The 19,675-nt window shown below is 40.8% G+C and overlaps 1 protein-coding gene across 2 annotated transcripts in view; it reads right to left on the bottom strand.

Annotated features, from left to right (window-relative positions):
• mid2 (midline 2) overlaps nt 1-18,978 on the bottom strand; it is a 116,397-nt gene extending 97,419 nt beyond the window's left edge. For both annotated transcript variants that reach the window (XM_026358317.1, XM_026358318.1), the window contains exon 1: nt 18,780-18,978. The gene's annotated coding sequence lies outside the window, so the exon portion shown is untranslated. The remainder of the gene's footprint in view (nt 1-18,779) is intronic.
• Between the last annotated feature and the right edge of the window lie 697 nt (nt 18,979-19,675).

Here is a 19,675-nt window from a genome sequence, read left to right as displayed (position 1 = left end):
AGATCCTATTTGAATCTGATGTGGCAGCCATGCGCAGCAGTCTTATTTGGAACAAACTGAAGCCTAATCAGGCTGCACAAACAGAGTCTTGTGTTTACCCCCTGTACAGAATGAGCATATTTCGCCTATTTCTGCAGCTCAACCAAACAGAAAGCAACAATAGCTTTCCACCAAGCAGCTGTTCCTCTCTACCACCCTTCTAAAACTCACACCGGGGCATCGTTATTGCAGAACACATTGTCTTTAATCAGCTTTTCAACTTATACAGCCTACTACTTCTAGTACATATATATTGTTTAAATCGATTGATGCTTCTTTGTTCTATTATTAGACATCGTCAGCAGTATTTAGTATTTATCAGTATCTGTTTGTGTGGATCTATAGGCTAAGGTTTGTTTGGTCATTTCAACATCTCATCTCCGTCCATTTTTCAAACCTGTACTTTTTTGTATTGTTTTGCAGTTTCAAATTGCAGGAGGAAGTTGCAATAAATGTGGTCTCCACATAAACAGGATAATGTCAGCACTGCTATGTTGAAAAAATACAGACTCAGAAAATCTTCAGATTCATTTACCAAACTAAACTTTATTAACTGGGTCAGTGGTATTCTGGGCACATGTTCTGAGAGACACTGACCAGTACAGTTAAACTGCCAGATAGTCCTGCTGGGTCAGCTGATGTTTAATTTAGTGTGGAAGCCAGCAAATTATCATTATCATTATTATTATTATTATTGTGTTTTTTGATGTAAAAGTAATATGTATTTCATGTAAATGACTGTAGGTGTGAGTTAGAAATGATTCATTGTTATGTAGTAGGGGAGCAAACAGCTCTGGTGAACAGAACCTCCTCACAGATGAAAGCATAGCCCAAATGCAACATGCTAACAGTGGCTCAGTTCTGCTACATTATTAATAAGCTCCTTATTTGTAAAGAACATCTAATAGTCTTCCTTTTTGATGTGCAAACCAGACTATGTGCAACCAAATAAATTACTAGTTTCTCATCATATGAATACTCTAATTTGAGTGTGCTATTTAAAAACAGCACAGGACAAGAATCTGAAAAATATTTTAAAAGGCAAAAAAAACAAAAACAAAACTTGGATTAGTGAGCCATCACAACAGACACTGAGCGTGAGAGTCATATTTGGGCCAAGATGACTTATGGGATGGACAGATGTCTAACATTAGTGAGAGAGATGGAGAAAAGCAAAAGAGGACAGAAATGCTCAGAAGGAACAGTGGAGAAAGAAAATGTAGAGCATTACAGATAGTAAAGGAAACCTATTTAAAAAGCATATACAAGCCCACATCAAACACTCCACCAAGAGAAGAAGGTTGCTGAGTGGGAGTAATCTCGTTCCTCTCCCTGCAGTGCTTCCTGCAGCTTCCATTTAACTCTGTTCTTGCTCTACTGTCTTCCTCTGCGCCACCTAAATATTTTATATGCAGCCTGATGTTGTTTTAGGGATGTATCCCACTCTTTGATCAGAGACATTGTCATTGATTTGTTGCTGGAACAGAATAAGGCAGAGTAAGGCTTGTGTCTTCACAGAGGAAGGAGCAATCAAGACAGGCTCGCAGAACAAAGACAATCAATGAAAAATGCACAATTTACTCGTCTTCAGCTGTTTAATCAGTCATTAAAGGCCCAATACAGTGCAGTTCCATCATCACATATTGTTGGCACTAGTAAAACAAATGTTGCTCCAATTTATGCATACATGCTTTTGTAACCAGTGTTCCAGTCTCAAAGGTCTAAATAGCTTCTTTACTGCTAACCCTTCTTGCAGGAAAGGTACTAATGCATATTTCCTGTAAAGCAAAATATATAAACACCACATTTTTGCTTTTATACAGTACTTTGTCAACGTGCTCTTTGGAAATGCTAAAAAGCAGCTGCAGCAGTAATTATAGAAGGACAATTTTCTGACTTAAGGATGATGAGCTGTATTCTACAAAATCATATTAGCTCTTGTTGCATTTCTGAGCCAAAACCCACTGTCGCTCTGACTTTGATGTTCAAACTGTGGTCTTGCACTGCCAAGAATAAAAGTGTTCTAAAAACGAGGCCCTAAAATCTGGGAGTGAGAGGAAATGTTGCTGCTGCTATAATCCTATGGGTAATCGTTTACATTTGATCACCATGCATGAATATGAATGTAGTTCTGCATGTCCTTGAAAAATCCCCCAACTTGCAGTGAGTCGCTGGGGTAGAGAGACTGATGTGAACATTTTCTGCACCTCTTCTGGAACATGACAGCTATTCAAACAACTTACTCCAACCTCCAGCACAACTAGTGTGAAAGGGAGGCACAAGTGGCACGCATTTAATTTTACCAAGTGTGGGGTGGTGTGGTGTGAAAACACGGGAACAAGGGAAACAAAAAAAGAGAGATGAATAAGAGAGGGCGCTACAGTGCCTGATAATGCCAAGAAGAAGATTACAGATGGCTGGCTTTATGGAGGGCTGCTGCTTGAACATGTTTTCAGGCTCATTTCAGTGTAATTTTCTCCCTTTATCCATGGGCACGCAGCCTGTGAAGGGTCAGAATGAGGCATGGAGCCTTGTGGTGGATAGAGAGAGGAAGGCCGAGCAGTGTGGACATGTAAGCAGAAAGGAGACGTGACCGGGGCCTGGAAAGGCTAGTGCCGATCCCTGGCACAAAGAGAGAGAGAGAGAGAGAGAGAGTGCGATTGCTGAAGCATGCACCAATACACAGAAAGTGATGAATGTCACAATGCTTTGAATAAGGTGATCTAAATTGTGAATGCAACCTGCATTTTCTCTCCCAGACTGAAAAGTATCGTACTTTCAAATTAGCTGTAATGAGTCACCGTTTGAGGATTCATTACATCAATTCAGAACAAGCTTAAATTTCTCTTCTCCCATGGTACAGATAAAGAGGATTCTGCCAAATATACAAAAAAACATTTTTTAAAAAAGGAGGAGGCAGTAAATGGACTGTGTAATGTTGCCTTCAAAATGGACATAAATTGTAGGGACAAGCTATTTTTAACTAGCGCCCCATTTCTTTAAATGTGTTAACAGACGTCGAGTTGAAATTGGCCCAGCAGAGTTGGAATCCCAGCAGGGTGGAAGAAAGTTTGATACAAGCATAGGGATAACCCCCCGACACACACACACTTTTAAACACATGTCATGTTTTCACTGTAGCTTGGAAGTTCAGTCTACATTTCAGAACATGAATACATTTTTCAAGAGGCCACATGCAGTCTTGATTCTTAGATTTTTTTTCTGTGATATCCTCAAGTGGTGAATCTCAGAGTTTACAATAGATGGAGAGCAACTAAGGACACAATGACAGAGCTGTGGTTGATGCCTTTGTATCAAGGTATATAGAGGTCTGACTAAAGAAGCCTCCAGAACTGGTTTAAGCTGTAGTTCAGCACAGGATTTAATTAATCAAATTATCACACCCCAAACTAATTATAACTACATTCTTTTGTTACACTATGTAATTAAAGTTTGCAGGTTTGCAGAGATGGAAGCTCGGCCAATCACAGTTGAAAGTCACAGTTAGAACTGAAAGGTTCAGTCGGTAAGTAGTTACTCAACTGACCAATAATTAATCAGCACATGATTTGATCTGAGCTTTTTCAGTCTTGGTTTAATACAATAATCGTGCTTCAGAATGGAAAACTGCACCCGGCGTTATGGCCACAAGGAGAATATCTTATATCTAATATATTGCAAAATCATTTTTGTCTTTGTTCAAATGAAACTGTAGAAAACTACGAAGCTGCTCAACGAGAGAGAGACAGATATAACAGACAATTACTGAATAAAAAACATAGTGAACAAAGGCATTAAAGTGCCCTGGGAGTATGTGAGTATCAATGAAAGGGGAGAGATTGACTCGAGTTTCACTAGAGTCAGCACTAGGGTGCAAAAGGAATCAGCCCTTTGGGACAGTCAACAATAAAAACCGATGCTAAAATGACCTGAAATGGCCTCACATATACGCTGTCTGTTCATATTGTGGGAATTAACACCATCATATGAATGAAACCAGCAACACGAGAAGTCATACCTGGTTCCCATGGTTCAAATCAAAGCCGAAAACCCTCAAGCTAATCTATCCCAGTGTAACCCATTACCCACCCTGCTGCATTTTTGGTGTATGACCTTCTAAAGAGCGGGGCTTGAAACAGACCCTTTGTGCATCTGGTGGGTATTTCCCTCGAGTCGGTGCTTGTCACATACAGAAGGCTCACGACACCCACACAAATGCACAAATGGACAAAAAAAAAAATGCTACCACACAAGGATCTTTCAACTGGATGCACACAGTGTAGATTCTCTACACTTTAAGTTTAATATTCTCACTCACATGCATTCGCACATGCACATTTTCTCTTCCCTCCACACACTTGTGACAGAATATGCCCTTTGTTCATTTTCTTTGAGGAAGTGTTGGGGAGCCAAGCTGCTGGGGCTCTGGGAACGGGCATAAATAAATGGACTGTCTTTCATAGCAGCATGAGGAGCGCCGCCAAACACACCAAGCAGGAGATCTTACAGCCACTATCAAAGGACCTTTTGAAAAGACTACAGCTACAAGTAAGACACATTTGAAGTGGTAGTTACATGCATACATGCACGTCTAAGTCCATGTGTGTTTCCACAAGCGTTTTGTGAATGCACCGTACCATACACAGTGAGCGATCCATCCCTGTATGTGTCAGATCCAACAAAGAGTCTCTTTCGTCCATCCAAATTACAGCAAACCAAATGGACAGTACCAAAGGCCCAGGCCATGGTGAAATACTGAAAAGGGGTCTTTCGGAACAGGAAATTAATATTTGATTCTAAGGCTGATCCTTTTTAGACGCTGCTGTCTTGTACGCCTGGAAATGAATATGTCACTAGAACCATCTGCCAACTCGGAGTTAAATGCTTGAAGCGAAAGACTGAGTTTTGTGTAGTCTACAAAATGTATCAAAGACTTTAAGAAACATGTTCTCGTTCATTATCCCAGAAGGCCTGCTTTTTTTTTTCCTGACAGTAGAGACTAAAAGTGGGCTGTTAATCTTAATATGCCAGTGCCACTGACTAGCACATCAGTATTATTAATTCCCCAGTTATAATGATGTGTCTCTGCCTCATAGAGTGCTACCAGACATCCACATTACACAATGGCTTACTTCAAGTTACACTCATCTTACGATGAAATGTCTGTGAAACCTTTTGTGAAGCCTTGAGACTATGATTAAACTACTGTAATCAAGGCTACTTCAGTGAATCCCACAGGCACTAACTAGGCTACACGTATTTTCAGTTGGAGGTAAAAAAAGGTAAGAAACATCTTTACTTAAAATGATGAATAAAATAATAGTTCCTATTATGAACACAAGAAAATTCCATCATGACCCCTAACACTAGATTTAGTCACTGTTAGTGCTAAAGACACCCTGCTTCTAAATTTGACTCTTACGTTTCCATTAACCCCATCTTAATCCATCTCTTTTTCGTTGGGGGTGGATTGAATTCTGTGTTTGCATTAAAAATCACGCCTGGCGCAGCCTTTCATTAGCTGCTATTTTCATTCCTTGTTAGAAGTGGAGAAATTGCCATGTCATAGTTTTTCTCCAAGGCCTGTTCCCAATACTCTCATCTTTAAAATATCGCTAGGCTGGCAACTTTACTCCAAGACACCTTGAAGAGCACAGCTGCCTCGAGCACTCCTCTAACAGCCATCTGTATGAGAATTTATAAATCACTTAACCAGCTACTTTCTCTCTCTTACTAATCTCAGTGTAAACTTCCTCATTGTGGGTCATCATAGACGGAAATAAAATCAATTACATTTTTCTTCTTTCTGCGTAGAGTGGATAAGCTGTCCTTGTGTTGTTGTGTCTAGGGGCCTTGTTGTGTGCTCTCTGAGCGTCATCACACACATACACACACACTGCCAGGCAACTCTCTTGACTCTGGAGTGCCTTAATTAGCATGCGTAAACATTGGAGTTGATAACATGCTGCTCGTTAAAGACTAATACAGCTCGTTCGATGATTGATCTGTTAGTTTTGTTCAGGAAAAGGTCACTGAAAGGCAAAAACCCAACAGCTTTGAGAAAAGTATCAAACAGCATCATCTATACGAAGCAGGAAGAGGTCAGTCACAAACTGTGCTGTCACAAACAGCATCCGTTTAATTAACTTAAGTACTTACTTACTTTAACATTGTCCAAAAGAAAAGGTTATTCACTGAGTAGGATGTACAGATGTCCTCTCTTCAGTGATGAGTCAACACATTATCAATGATGGAAAAGGGTTCATGACCCATAACAAATCAGAATCATCAACATAATAATATTTCTACAAATTTTCATTTTGCATATTTGACTGTCCATATTTGTGCAGTTACTCATCATCAGTATCTACACATATTGTAATCCGTTGTCTGAGGCTGTACTACACTACCTAGACAGCTGATCAACTACACTAAGCTGTGGGCTTTTCTGTACAGTGAGCAACAGACCCATGACCCCCTGCACACAATACAAGAGGATAAGCTATTTGGTCATTAGCAAAAGGATACAGTGCTTTCCTCCTTGTCCTGGGCTTGATCAGTGTTTCTCACTTGCTTACTTTAGCTTTTGCCGTCTGAAGCCAAACCCTCATTACTCTACAGTGATATTAATGTAATGATGTTTGACTGAAATGTGCTGCAGTATAAGTATGCTAATTCCCAACAGTAGAAACAAACTAATGTTCAATAGTATCTGAAAAATATTCCAGCAGAATCAGATTTTTTTTTAATCAATGATCAGATTGCTTATTGATGCACCAAGGCAAAGTCTAGATTGCATTGGTAATTATTTGGAGGTCCATATGGGAGTGTGTGAGGGAAAAAGAGGAACTAGAGTAAGAGAGGGGCAATGGAGGAGGAGAGCACTAGGGATGAAAGTGCGATTTATATGCAAAAGAAGAGAGGAGAGGAGAAGAAGAGAGCGGAGGACAGAATATAGAGCATCCACTCTGTGGACAGAAAGGCTAATCCCAAACATGGAGCAGATTAAGTGCATGACACAAAACACACGTTTATGAGGCAGATCCCTTAGCTGAGGAACAATCTGCTTAAAGAGATCAAGAGCAGACACAAACATACCCACAGACTTTGTGTCCCCGCGATGTTATGAACACCTACTATGCACACAGACGCACAACCTTTCCACTGGCAACATCATATCCAGGAAAACGTGGATTTACAAAATGATAGCATTTATTAATAGAAGCCAGCAACACAATAATAAAGCAAATACAGGAATAGGAAACAAGCGCATGGGCATGCACACATCTGAGTAGATGTACAACACAGACAGGTGCTTTAAGATTCTGCTTTTCCAATATAAAAACATGTTAAAATGCTTCCTAATTATTCCCTTTACATGACACAACAAAATCCTGTTTGAGATTCTGTCTGAGTGAGTGAGGGAGGTAAGGGAAGCAAAGCAATGAGATTTCAGGGGATTATGTACCCATAGTGCCATCTAGTGTTTCCTTGAAAGTACACACAAATACACAAGTAAACTGCTCCCAAAGTGTTGTGCAAAACTCATACAGGTGATTACAGAAGATTACTCAAAATCAATTTGTTATCTATTAGCTTTAAAAGTCATCAGAGGTTGTTTTTTATTTTTCCCTATTCCTACACAAAACTTCTCGTAAGGCTTTATGACAGCTGATCACAGTAAATATGCTAGAACTTGTCTTGAAAATGTATACACACAAATTAAAAGGTTGAGTTTCAAAGTAAAAGGGGGCAGGAGAATGGAAGAATGGAGGCTACAGTATAATGATTTACAACAGGAAGAGCCATAGGCAGTTCTCATAAGAGATTAACTACATATTAACATGAATAATTAACAACAACATTAGTACAATGACTCATATAATATGTTAAATAAATTAATTATAAACAGACTGATTAAATCTGTAATTATATCTTGTCATTTGATCTGTGTGTGAACACGATCATTACACTGATCATTCATCATCATTTAATTATTGTGTAAACATTTTGTCCAGTTGTCTCTGTTTCAATCAATAGAAATCATATTCCATGAAACACAGATGAAAGATTTTTCACATCACTGTTTCACATTAATTAAAACATACGAGCGATGGTGAAGAAGGTTTCTGACTATGTTCTACAGCCCACAGAAGATTTCCAGTTACATTTAAACACGCTACCTCTTTAAACATTTGAACATGGCACAGATCTTTCTAATCCTTTAAATATTTTTCTCACCATGACTGGAATGTTCCCGTCGACTAACATTTTACAGCCACGCATCAAAATAGAACATTTCCTCTAATGCTTCACTCGTACGTACATAAACATGCATACGTGGGACCCAGACAGGTTTGAGGGCATGTTACCAACTATAGCATGCGTTAAACAGAAGCTTAACACACACGTCACCTACGGCTGTAAAAGGAAATATGTAGTGTGAATACAGCAGAAAAAATAAAAATAAAAAAAGGGGCCGCACTCTGCTGTCTCTCTGCACAGTATTGAATAACAGTGCTACTGAAGCTTCAGTTGCTGTTGCTGCTGAAATTCAATATACTCTAGCCTTGTACTGCAAAATCCATTATGAAACAGGCCTCTTCTTAAAAGTACAAAGGCCACAGCTTTGCATGTCTGTGTGTGTGTATACACTGTAATTGCTGCTGAGGACACTGAGGCTTATGGGAGCACCTACTGAGCACCAAACTGTCCCTTAGTCCCCAGCCCTCCCCCCTCTGTCTCCCACCAGTGTCATCCCTCTTCGTCTGCTTCTCTCTCTCCATCTGTTTCATCTCTCCACTGTTCCTCCAGGCTGCATCACTCTCCAGTGTCTACTCCACCCTACTTCATCAGTCCTTTCAGCATGTAAATGATTGTAATAGCTGGAATACTTTCAGTGAAATTAAATACTGAACACCTGAGCACCTGTTTGACCTCATTGCTGATCTTTTCTGGTATAAAGTCGTGTACTTCTTATTACAGTATACTGTGCACAATGAAGTTGCAACTTTGACTTGATTAAGAACTGTATTTTAAAGGAAGTGGGTATATAACCAATGGGCATCTAAAGATATCAGATTAGCCTAAAAATTAGGCTTTTAGACATTATTACTACTGGTATCTATAATATGAGCCTCACGCTGTTCAGTGTACAGGGTAAATCTGTTTTGATTTTGATTAAGATGTTGAAATCCTTTCAAACAGATTTTCATCAGACAAAACTCATCCTTCAACTGATGTCTCTTTAATTATGAGTCCGGACATAAAGTGGAACATAAAGATGGCTGGCCTAAATAAGAAAAAATAAATCTAATTAAAAAAAATCCCATTTGATTCTCTGGCTGAATTTTTGTTTTTGCTGCGAGCTCCAAACCATTTTATGTTTTTCCCTTTTTCCCCCTTGTGCAGTTTCCTAGAGCATCTTGAAAGAGATTTCAAAAATGTCATTAATTATTAGCATCCCCCTTGTCAGCAGAGTTCAGCGTGCGAGATAAAGAATAGGCCTGCATCTCCTGTGGGTTGGCAGTGACTGGTAAACATAAAACTGCTATCCTAATTCAGCAATAAAAGTAACTCGGTGCACTGGGGGATATTTCAGACTGTTACTGCAAGTAACTGAGGCAAACAATGCTCCAAAATGAGGACAATGAGGTAATGTAAAAGTGTAATAACATTATCTCAATACTAAAATCTACCTTCCTTATAGCAAAAGGGCCAAGCTGGGGGAGAGGTCTGTTATGATCCACTCCGATTGACTCCCCCTGATAAGTGTTGAAGTTTCAAACTCTGATAAGTCTAGTAACTAGAAATTCATTTCACTATTTTGTTCCCAAGAAAGTCACACTGAAAATGTAGAGCCATTTTAATGTGGGTCATACAGTATATTGCTCACTTGGAATGAGCTGTTTTACCACAGAGTTAATTGAGTTACAGTACCTACAGTGAGAATGGCAAGCTGAAGACTTTGGATAATTGCCTAGCAAAAGGTATTAACACACCATAAACCTGCTGTCTAGTGTCTTTTTACATAATTATTTTATTTAGGCAAATAACTGAGCCAGAAAGGACCAGCGGTACAAAGTCACTGTTAGGACCTGAATTTAAAGAAATTCTCATCTGCTGAGAAAAAGCTTGCTTTAATACAATGGTCAATCCTATATGGATAAGATTCAACTGTTTTGGATATTATGGACTCCCCTTTCATTTACTCATAGGCTTTTGTGCCATTTAAACAAACAGCATACTATTTAAGATAATTGTGTTACTTTTGGATACGGACAAGTTAGCTGTTGCTCCCTGTTTCCAGCCTTTGTGCCAAGCTACACAAACCATGCTGTAACTTCATATTTACTGTACAGACAGTTCCTAAAACATTGAGATATTCTTTCTATCACCTCCAATCCAAAGAGCTGTAGTGGAGAATTACACCTCCAGCAAGTGTAATTTACTAACATCAGGTTACAGTTGTCATTTATGGACACTAAAATGCAAAGTGCAGCTTCAAGTAACAATACAGTCACGTTATTTGGTGATGGGATAGCAGCATTACTGTAAGACATATTGGATCAAGAAGTTTTTAATGGCTACCAGAGAGCGAGTGCTCATAATGTCCAGTGGGAAAAGATTGGATCACATCTTTGAAGCCAAAGGCTCACAAGTGAAGGCTCATTATTGAGAAATGTACCACCATCAGAAATTTAAGGGGCAGAGGGACGATACTGTCTCTGCATCACCGTTTACATGCAAAGCAATAAGGATCTAATTACAAGCCAGAGCGGGTCCAGACCCCCTGGGAATGACAAGAGAGCTGTCCTCGTTCAAGCGCTGTCATTCTACTATGCAAAGTATAATAAGTCCTGTCGCCCCTGTGCTGAAATATTTATCAAGACAAACATATGCTAGTTTCACCCTCACAAATGTTAGAATATGCTGCATTTATATCACTGTAAACTGACTGTTGGTTGGCCAACACAAACAATACATAATTTCTTTTTTTCAGTGGAATTGTGATGGTCAAATGACATTACTTTGTACTTTTTTATTGACTAACAATTTTGTGAATTGAGTGGTTAGCAGTGTTGCCTCTGACTGATCCACACAATTTTTGTGACTGTTAGAGACAATATACAATGCAGTATACAATACAGTATACAGACAATTATACAATGATTTTATTACTCAAACTGGATTATATGGACAAGCCAACTTCAAGTATCAGAATAATAAATATGTCAACACCTGTCTTTGTCAACAGAATGAAACATAGCTCAGATTTAGTCGAGCGATGTTGTTAAAAAAACAAAAGAACCATTTTCATCCTTTTGACGGCAGGAGATGAGATGAACGTGTATGTGTAAAATCTACCGGGTATCAAAAGATATCACAAGGAAAATGGCCTTCAACTCTAACGTGAATGTGCAAAGGTTGAGATTTTGCAGTCACACAGGCAGCAGCAACATAACTTCATTATCTCAGCCCGTTCAAACACAGTCATCATCACCATAGTTTCATATCTCAGCACATATGAAAATAAGACAACACCCAGCCACATTCAGAGCGCTCTATGGCATTTTTCAGATAACCTCACACACAAACGTACTGCTCGAATGAAAGCTTTTTTTAAGTCTTAGATCACATCCTCAACACAGCTGCAGAATTGCTGGGGGGGGGTGTTGGTGCTGGTTTGGGGAGAATGGGCTGCCAGCGTTTTCCCAGGATGCTTAGGCTGTGCGGGTTATGTGAGTTTACTTTTGTTAGGGTTTTCTAAGGATAAGTTTCCTCTCTCGTCGGTTGAGGAATTTAACCATGGAATCTAAAAAAAAAAAAGCCATGATGCAATAGGAAGACTCTTTATTTTCGGTGTAAAACCCCAGAGGTGGTGGAGAGGAATGAGGGCCAGAGTGCTGGAACATGCCCAGCTTGTCAGAACTGCAGGACTCATTCAAGATCACTGTTCAAGCCTGCTTTGTGTGATCAGAGCAGATTTGACCAGTCATAGGGGATGGAAGGGCGAGTGCACTAGATCCTCCGGGGCCTCCACCACTGTCATGTTTGATTTATAAGATTCAATTGCCGTTTTAAAGTTTTAAACCTGTATCAAAGTTTCATATCCTGCAAGACACGAGAATGAATACTTTTTAATACCTGCCTTGTTGTAACTTAGGTTTGAGGAAAAGGTTTAAGGGTCAAAGGTTTCCTAAAATAAAAGTGATAATGTAGTACAGCCCTTGAATCCTATTGGGTTTTATGGCATTAACATATCTGGCTTGATCATGTGATATTGCAGCTTAAACCTTTCAGCACTCTCAGATATAGCCTGGCAACCGCTGTGAAAAGATGTTCCTTAAGCACAGGAAGAGACTACCTTGGCCTTTATTTTAAAGGCCAAGGCCATGGCATATCACTCCCCACACTGTTTATGTCAGGTAATACTCAACTAACACAGGCACAAAAAATGTCCTTAAAGTCCATGAATACAGTGTAATACATGTTCGAATATACTGCACTGATTTATGATGTTCATGACCCAAATTCACTAACCAATCATGATTATATCTCAAACTGAGGAGGAAAATTACAAAGTGGTGAACATGGAATGTGAAATTAGTCCCTGCCAGTACATTTATGCAGCTATAATTATGCAAGTATAATCAACATGGAATGCAAACCATAAAGGGAACTAAGATAGCAGATTACAATTATATGGCACGTAATAGTTCAATTTATCACTATACTTATGGCTCGGTAGGCTGTGCAACTACAAAACACTGTTATTCATTAATGTCAGTTTACAAGACATTTGCGTTCTGAGATACACAGAGGTATTGGTTAAATAACGATGATTGGCTGGTTTGTCGTGCTGGAAGCTGAACTGGATAAATATGAAGTTAAGCAATTAGCAGGGGTCACTGAAAAAAGCGCACGTATAACCTTCTAATTTAGCACCGTATGCTTGTGACAAACTGTTTCGTCCCTCTTTAAACCTAATAATTAACATTCCTATCAATAGATCTGTCTGGAAACTGGCAGCAATGCGTGGAGAACAGATAGGGACTGCTAGGGAGATGATTAGAAACTACAAAGGAAAGATTTAGATCATGTAAGTAGGCAGGGTCTACGTATGTGTGTATGACTTGAGATAATTTCAATTGAAAACAATGGCAGGAAAAGCAGAGTGTGGGAAGAGGCAGAAAGAGAGAGGAGCAGGAGGGGAAGTGAGCACGCTCATGCATGCATGTATGTGGAAATCCTTACATTGCAATTTGGCAGCAGAGGTCAGCGAGACAGAGAGAGGTCAGGACAATTTATCACACTGAATTAAGTAAAGATGTCACTGTTGCACTGCCTCCTCCCCTGCCATGACAGTATGTAGAACAAGTGGTGACAGAGGACAAGCAGAGGTGGATGTCATCTTCAATTCAGGTTCCACTCAAATTACTATAACCTCTACACCCTCTACAGAATAATCATTGAGTGCTAGCACAGTGCTGCATAGCAAAGGGAGGAGAGGACGTCGCTCATCAAGGACAGTTTTAAGTAAACAGCTTTTATATACAATGATCATCACTGTGGCACCAATACAGGCTGCAGAATAAATCTAACACACTTTCAGGTGTCTTGTCATCATATCCTACATAGGTGATTATTTCATCTTGAATTGGAGACATGTTTGAGAAAAGGAAGCGTGTAAAAATTGGATTAAGCTTAATCCAGCCTGGCAGTATTGGAGGTTTGTTCCAAATCTGTGCTTCGTGCAAAAATAAAGTCTAAACTCATTATAGAGCAATTCAGTCAAAAACTAGGAAAGAACACTTGTCTCATGAAGTGGTAAGTCACATTCATTTAGAATTAAGACATGCAATCATCAGCTACAGATGCACTAGAGAGTGAACCCTTTTCATTTCCTTACATATAGCTGAGTATTTACGTATAGTACGAATGGGTGGCAGCTGTTTTCCTCCTGTGAGTAAACACAATTTGGATAGACAAGGTCTAGGATTATTTCAAGTAGGTCCCCACTTGTACCCGCTGTACCCGTGAGCATCTCTGCTCCCCGAGTTGGATCACTCAGCCGTTCTACATGCAGGACATGTTGCTTCAGCCACGCAGTCTGCCTTAAGATAATTACACCGGGGAAGTCCGGTGATAAGATCCTGAGCCAGTGGCACTGAACTAGTTCTGACAGTACAAGACGTATCTTTATTAAATTTCACATACTGGCATATTACATATTGAAAATAATGACTTTACACTAAATGACCACTATGTTAGGTAGGTATGTTAGCTACAACCTCTAATACAGCAGCTCTGCCATGGATTCCACCTCCACTTTTAACTTTCGAATAAATTAAATTCATATTGTGGCAAAATAAGAAAATTATCTTCATTCATAAGTTATGAAAATAATAACTTGTTGTAGTCCAAGTATGGCTCTGTGCTGTGTTTAGCATATTTTGATAATAGACTTTGTTTTAATAAAAAGAATATCAAAATATTGAATGGCTCATATTACACTTACACTAGATGTATTTCTTTATACAGAGGCAAAACCATACAGGCCTGTACAGTACACAGGAGCTGCAGGTGTGATAACTGACCCATAAACATGAAATAGACAACCACATGTTAGTGTTTTTGCTATCCTTCCCCAAAGGGAAGGGCAGGATGTTTGTGTGTGCATGTGTGTGTGTGTGTGTGTGTGTGTGTGTGTGTGTGTGTGTGTGCAAGGGTAAATCTCTGCTTGTCTATGAAGGGCATGTAGGGGGCAACAGTCTCCCAAAGGAGGAATTTATTTGAAAAGAGCCTCCCATGACCTGGCTTGATCTTTTCCCTTCAATCCTTCAGTGGGGGTGGTGCATGTGTGTGTGTGTGTGTGTGTGTGTGTGTCTGAGCTCAGTGTTGGGGATTTGCACATCTTTCTAACCGCTGTCCCCTCGAGGACAGGACTGCACTCCCACCAGTGGCTCATAGCGTTGGTCTGACTGACAGCTTGGTTCAGCTTTCAGCCAAGAATCAGCCCACCAGCAAGGTCCAAATACCTGACTGCCTATGAATATTATCTGCTCGGAGCTGACAGAGGAGATGTTGCCCACCCCGCACTGAGGCCAAGCAAATGCTGAACTGCCCGTCTCACGCTCCGCCTCTTTAACTGTGCGTTTGATGTTTGTCAGCACAACACTGTGGGACGTACACAGTACACTTCTTCGGACTCAGCTGGATGTGACAGTTTGACAGACTTTCACAGTAACAGCCTAATAGGCAGTGGGATGACACAGTCATAGTAGCCTTCTGTATTTCTGTATCTGTGAGCCGTTCATGCTTCGTTTTGTTGACACATATTTAAATGCATATATCATTTGCATCCCTGCTGTGTTCCGCTTCATGTGTTGCTTCGTTTCAAGTAAGAAAACCAACACATATGTTTTAAGAGGAAGCAAGTTCACACTTTTACTTAAAGCTTGATCTGGTTGAACATTGATTCACTGTTGTCCTGTTACCACTGATAAGGTAAAACTACAAGAAAGCCCTGCCACATCAGTTAACACCCCCACAAGCCATCTGCCTCGTTTGTTCCTCCTTCAGGGAAGCCTATTTAGCTAAGACATCCACTCATCAGTCAGTAGGGTTTTTCCACATTGCCATCCAACTCAGCTTGAACTAGAGGACCCTCATAATTGAATATTAAACCCCTGATGAGTGGCAAGGCGAACTACTGTGATGCAGAGTGGAGGCTGTAATGTGTGGCTGCCTTTGTGCTGGCAAAGAAATACGTGTGGTGCTGTTCAATGCCAGTGTCAGTCGCACCCTGCCTACCCCGAGGTTTTTCTGTCACACTGTCATAATTTCAATCTTTTGGATATGAAATGTATCTACAGACACACACACACACACACTGTGGGGTCCGCAGAAGCACGCGGGCATGAATGCACTTGGCACCCACATGCATAAACACAGCAGGCGTTAAATGAATTGTGCCACTAGAAGAAGGATGCTGAAATCGCCTTTTGTTCAGTTAAGTCAAGAATTTCGCTTTTGATGTTTTTATTTTGGTCTCCATATAATCCAACATGCTGATGGAAAACAGAGGGGGAGGAATCTGTAGACAGCACCAGATCACACTAAAGATTAAGGAGCAGGCCGTGACTCCGCAGTACAAATCTGATTATATTTCACACAGGTCTGAAAGCGAAACGATGAGGAGAGCTTTAAGGTGCTAAGTCACAAGGAAATTGTATTTTTCTGGTGTCTTGCCTTCATAATCAGATGTATGAAAAGGATGTTGAAGTGGAATTCGATGAGAAGAGGTTCTTATGAGAAGTTCACATGATGCTTTTTGTCTCATTATAAATGTTGAGGCATCAAAACTAAAAACACTTTGAGTGAGAGCGGCAGTGCAACCACCGCCTTTCTGGAGAAGAAAACTAGGTTTGAGCAATAATTGCACAATATCCCTGATAATTGACCAAATCTTTAAACCATTTTTAAAGACGCAGTACGGTGCATCACTATTGCTCTTAATGATGGAAAGTGTAAACATAACCATGGAAACTATCATATTTTAGTTTCACAACAAACTTTTTTTCTCGTCGCAGTAAGATGGAGTTCTTGACTTCAGCCAACTCTAACCAAAACAACATGCCAGCCACCCTGTTGTCTCAAGAGGTTCCCTGTGAAAGCACAGCCAAGAGGCTGCCTCTTTGAGAAATGCCTCATTCAGACTCAAACTGGCATCAGCCGTTGACAGACAGCTTGAATGAGAACATCCTCTGGATGTGTGTCCCTTCGGTTAACTGTTCTGTGAGGATAAAGTGATTAAAATGTGTGGGGAAACTCTCTGAACAAACAAAGAACGTGACCAATAGCTGTTAAAGACTAACTGTGACATAACTGTGATTAAGATGTTTCCTGTTTTCATCAAACATTAAGTGATTCCTGCAATGTTCAGAATCCCGTCTACTCATCAGTGTTTAACAGAGCAAATCTAAGAGGAGGAAATAGTGTAATAGCATCACCGCATCTGAATCAGAAGAGCACTAATTAACCATGGCAGTTAAGTCGCACTATATGTGGCTCATTTACATCTCAAACATTTTAGTACTGCATGGCAGCTCTGCTACAACGATAGCATCCCAGCAGCTCAATTTTCTTCATATGGCTTCACAGTGAACTCCTCTGCTCCTTTAGAAAAACATTAGGTTGGGCCGTTTTTGTATTGCTGGAGCAGGCAGCCTTACATCGTGATACCGTGAGAGACATGAAGCCTTACGGAGTCAATCAGGAGTCAATCAGAAACACCCCTGTACACAACTGTAGGTGTTTGCATCTATTTTTGGAAATTGTTGCAGCTGCATCATCAACGAAGAACACAGACCCACTATTACAGCTATAATCATCCCAACCTGTACAGTAGAGGCTGACGCTTTGTCTTTCCCTTAAAACAAGACACTGCTCTTGTCACTACTATAATGTCTTAATAATTATCATCTAAGGGTACGACTAGGGAGAGAGAGCGAGAGAGAGACACAGCTAGACTACGAGAGCAGGCAGCACCCTGTAGATGCATGATGAATGAGGGTGTCAGTGGTGTTCTCCCAGATAGCAGCACTGTCTGTGAGAGGGCTGTGCCCCATGCGTGAGACCTGTCTCATTAACCACAGCGAGCATACATTACCAAGAGAGGGAGTGAGAGTTAGAAAATAAATCACTCCATCTATAAGATGGTGAATTTGAAAGTGTAACAGCTGCCTGAGCGCATAAAGCACAGACATCACAGTCCACTTATAGGGGCTATATAAGAATTAGTAGTTTGTAAAATCTAAGTTACTTAAAACAAACTATTTGTGACTTAATAGTGTCAAAACACACATTGAGAGCAAGAAAACAAAACTTTCCAACACCGGACCCCGCTTTCTAGCCCACTCTGTTGGTTTGGCATTCTGCATTATTGATGTGGAGCTGATATTTTACACCCTGCTTTTCTGAAGCCCAATACACAGTTTACTGTATAGTAGCCATACTGATAACTGTTATGGGGTAGAGAGGCTCTCCTGTCTCCTGAAATAGTATTCTAACATTATTCTATTCATTTCTCACCTCACATATAAAACAAAGCTCTGTACGATGACTGTTCACAATGATATATCACATTTCCAGCCTTCAAGGATGAAGAACATTCCCATCAGCTATTGGATTTCTGAGCGGTATCAGGGGCGTGGCTCAGGTGAATCCATAGGTTCCCACAGTGGTACACAGTGATGATGAGGGCAAGGGAACCAGAAATACTTTTTTTTTTTTTTTTTACCAAGCCTCAAAATCATCCAGTACCGCTCACAAACCAAATACAGTAAGGTCAACCTCTGAGACATCATCGTTCACGATTGTAACGTGAAAGTGTCTCACAGAGGAAACAGTGATAAAAGCGCACGCATTAGGTCAATGATGTCATGTTGACGCACCACATCAGAGATGTGCGAGGGCACCTTTACACTACCGCCGTGTTTTCCATCCAAAAAATAAATAAAAAGCTCCATCACACTCAGCGTTTTCACTCCACTCTTCTCCAGCTCGTATGGATTATTGTACCACTGCTTCCCAATAACGCGTGCACTGCGGCCACGCTTCGCTGTGCACATTGCACAAAACTAACTGCGTGCCTGCTGGATCAGTTTGCACGTTGCTCTCTGTCTGTGTCCCCTCTAAAAAAAAAAATACTAATAATAAAAGGAAGAGCAGCCTACCTCGACTCGCCGTGACAGCTCCGTGCCGACTTGTAGCAGTGGTTGGAAACAATGTGACGCTCGCAGTGGAGAGATCACAGCTGGTGGGCAAAGAAGTTTGGACGAGTCCGCCGCTGAAGGATCACACACACACACACACACACACACACACACACACAGTGTCGGCGCCTGACGGATCAGTGTGTCACACACCACTATGGAGTGCACATGACAACGCCCCAAAACAAAACGAAGATGTTACTGGTCAACTCGGCGGTACTCGGCTGTGCGCGGTGGTGCGCTCCCGCTCCCTCCCGACGTTATCCCCGTACTAAACGCTCCCTCAAGGGCACGTGACCAACCCACAGGGGACGGGAATAGCTCTCATGCCCCCACGGAAGCAACTGGGATCGGTTACACCGCTGCTTGAGTAGCCTACCCATGCAACGAACCCCCTTGCGCATCCACACTCTCCTTACTACCGTGCGCCCATCCCCTGTGGCCATACGGTGTCGCTGTCATTTGTCTATACTTTATGATTTACATTCACGTTTAGATACTTGGCAGACGGCAGACTCAAGACAACACACAAGTGAGGTACAAAGTAAGCAAAAATATCTAAGCTAAGGAGAAGAACTTTAAAGTTAAGTGATCTAGGCAGAGTGTTATGGGGAATGAGTCCAGGATCTTTGTTTTATTTATTTTTTTTTTGGAAAATTAGGAGTGATGCTGCTGAGCGTGCTGAGGTGGGTAGGTCGTTCCATCATCATGGAACCACTGAGCTGAAAAGTGTTGGTGCTGTTGAGTTGACCACTTTGTAGGCAACAGTCAGGGCTTTGAACCTGATGCTGGCAGCTACAGGAAGCCAGTGCAGAGTTCTGAAAAGTGTAAAAATGAGACATGCTGCTGCATTTTTG

Source organism: Anabas testudineus, chromosome 10 (genome assembly GCF_900324465.2).
Source record: "Anabas testudineus chromosome 10, fAnaTes1.2, whole genome shotgun sequence".
In the NCBI taxonomy this organism is placed as follows: domain Eukaryota; kingdom Metazoa; phylum Chordata; class Actinopteri; order Anabantiformes; family Anabantidae; genus Anabas; species Anabas testudineus.
Note: the sequence above shows the minus strand (reverse complement) of the source record. Positions and strands in the feature narration are given on the sequence as shown.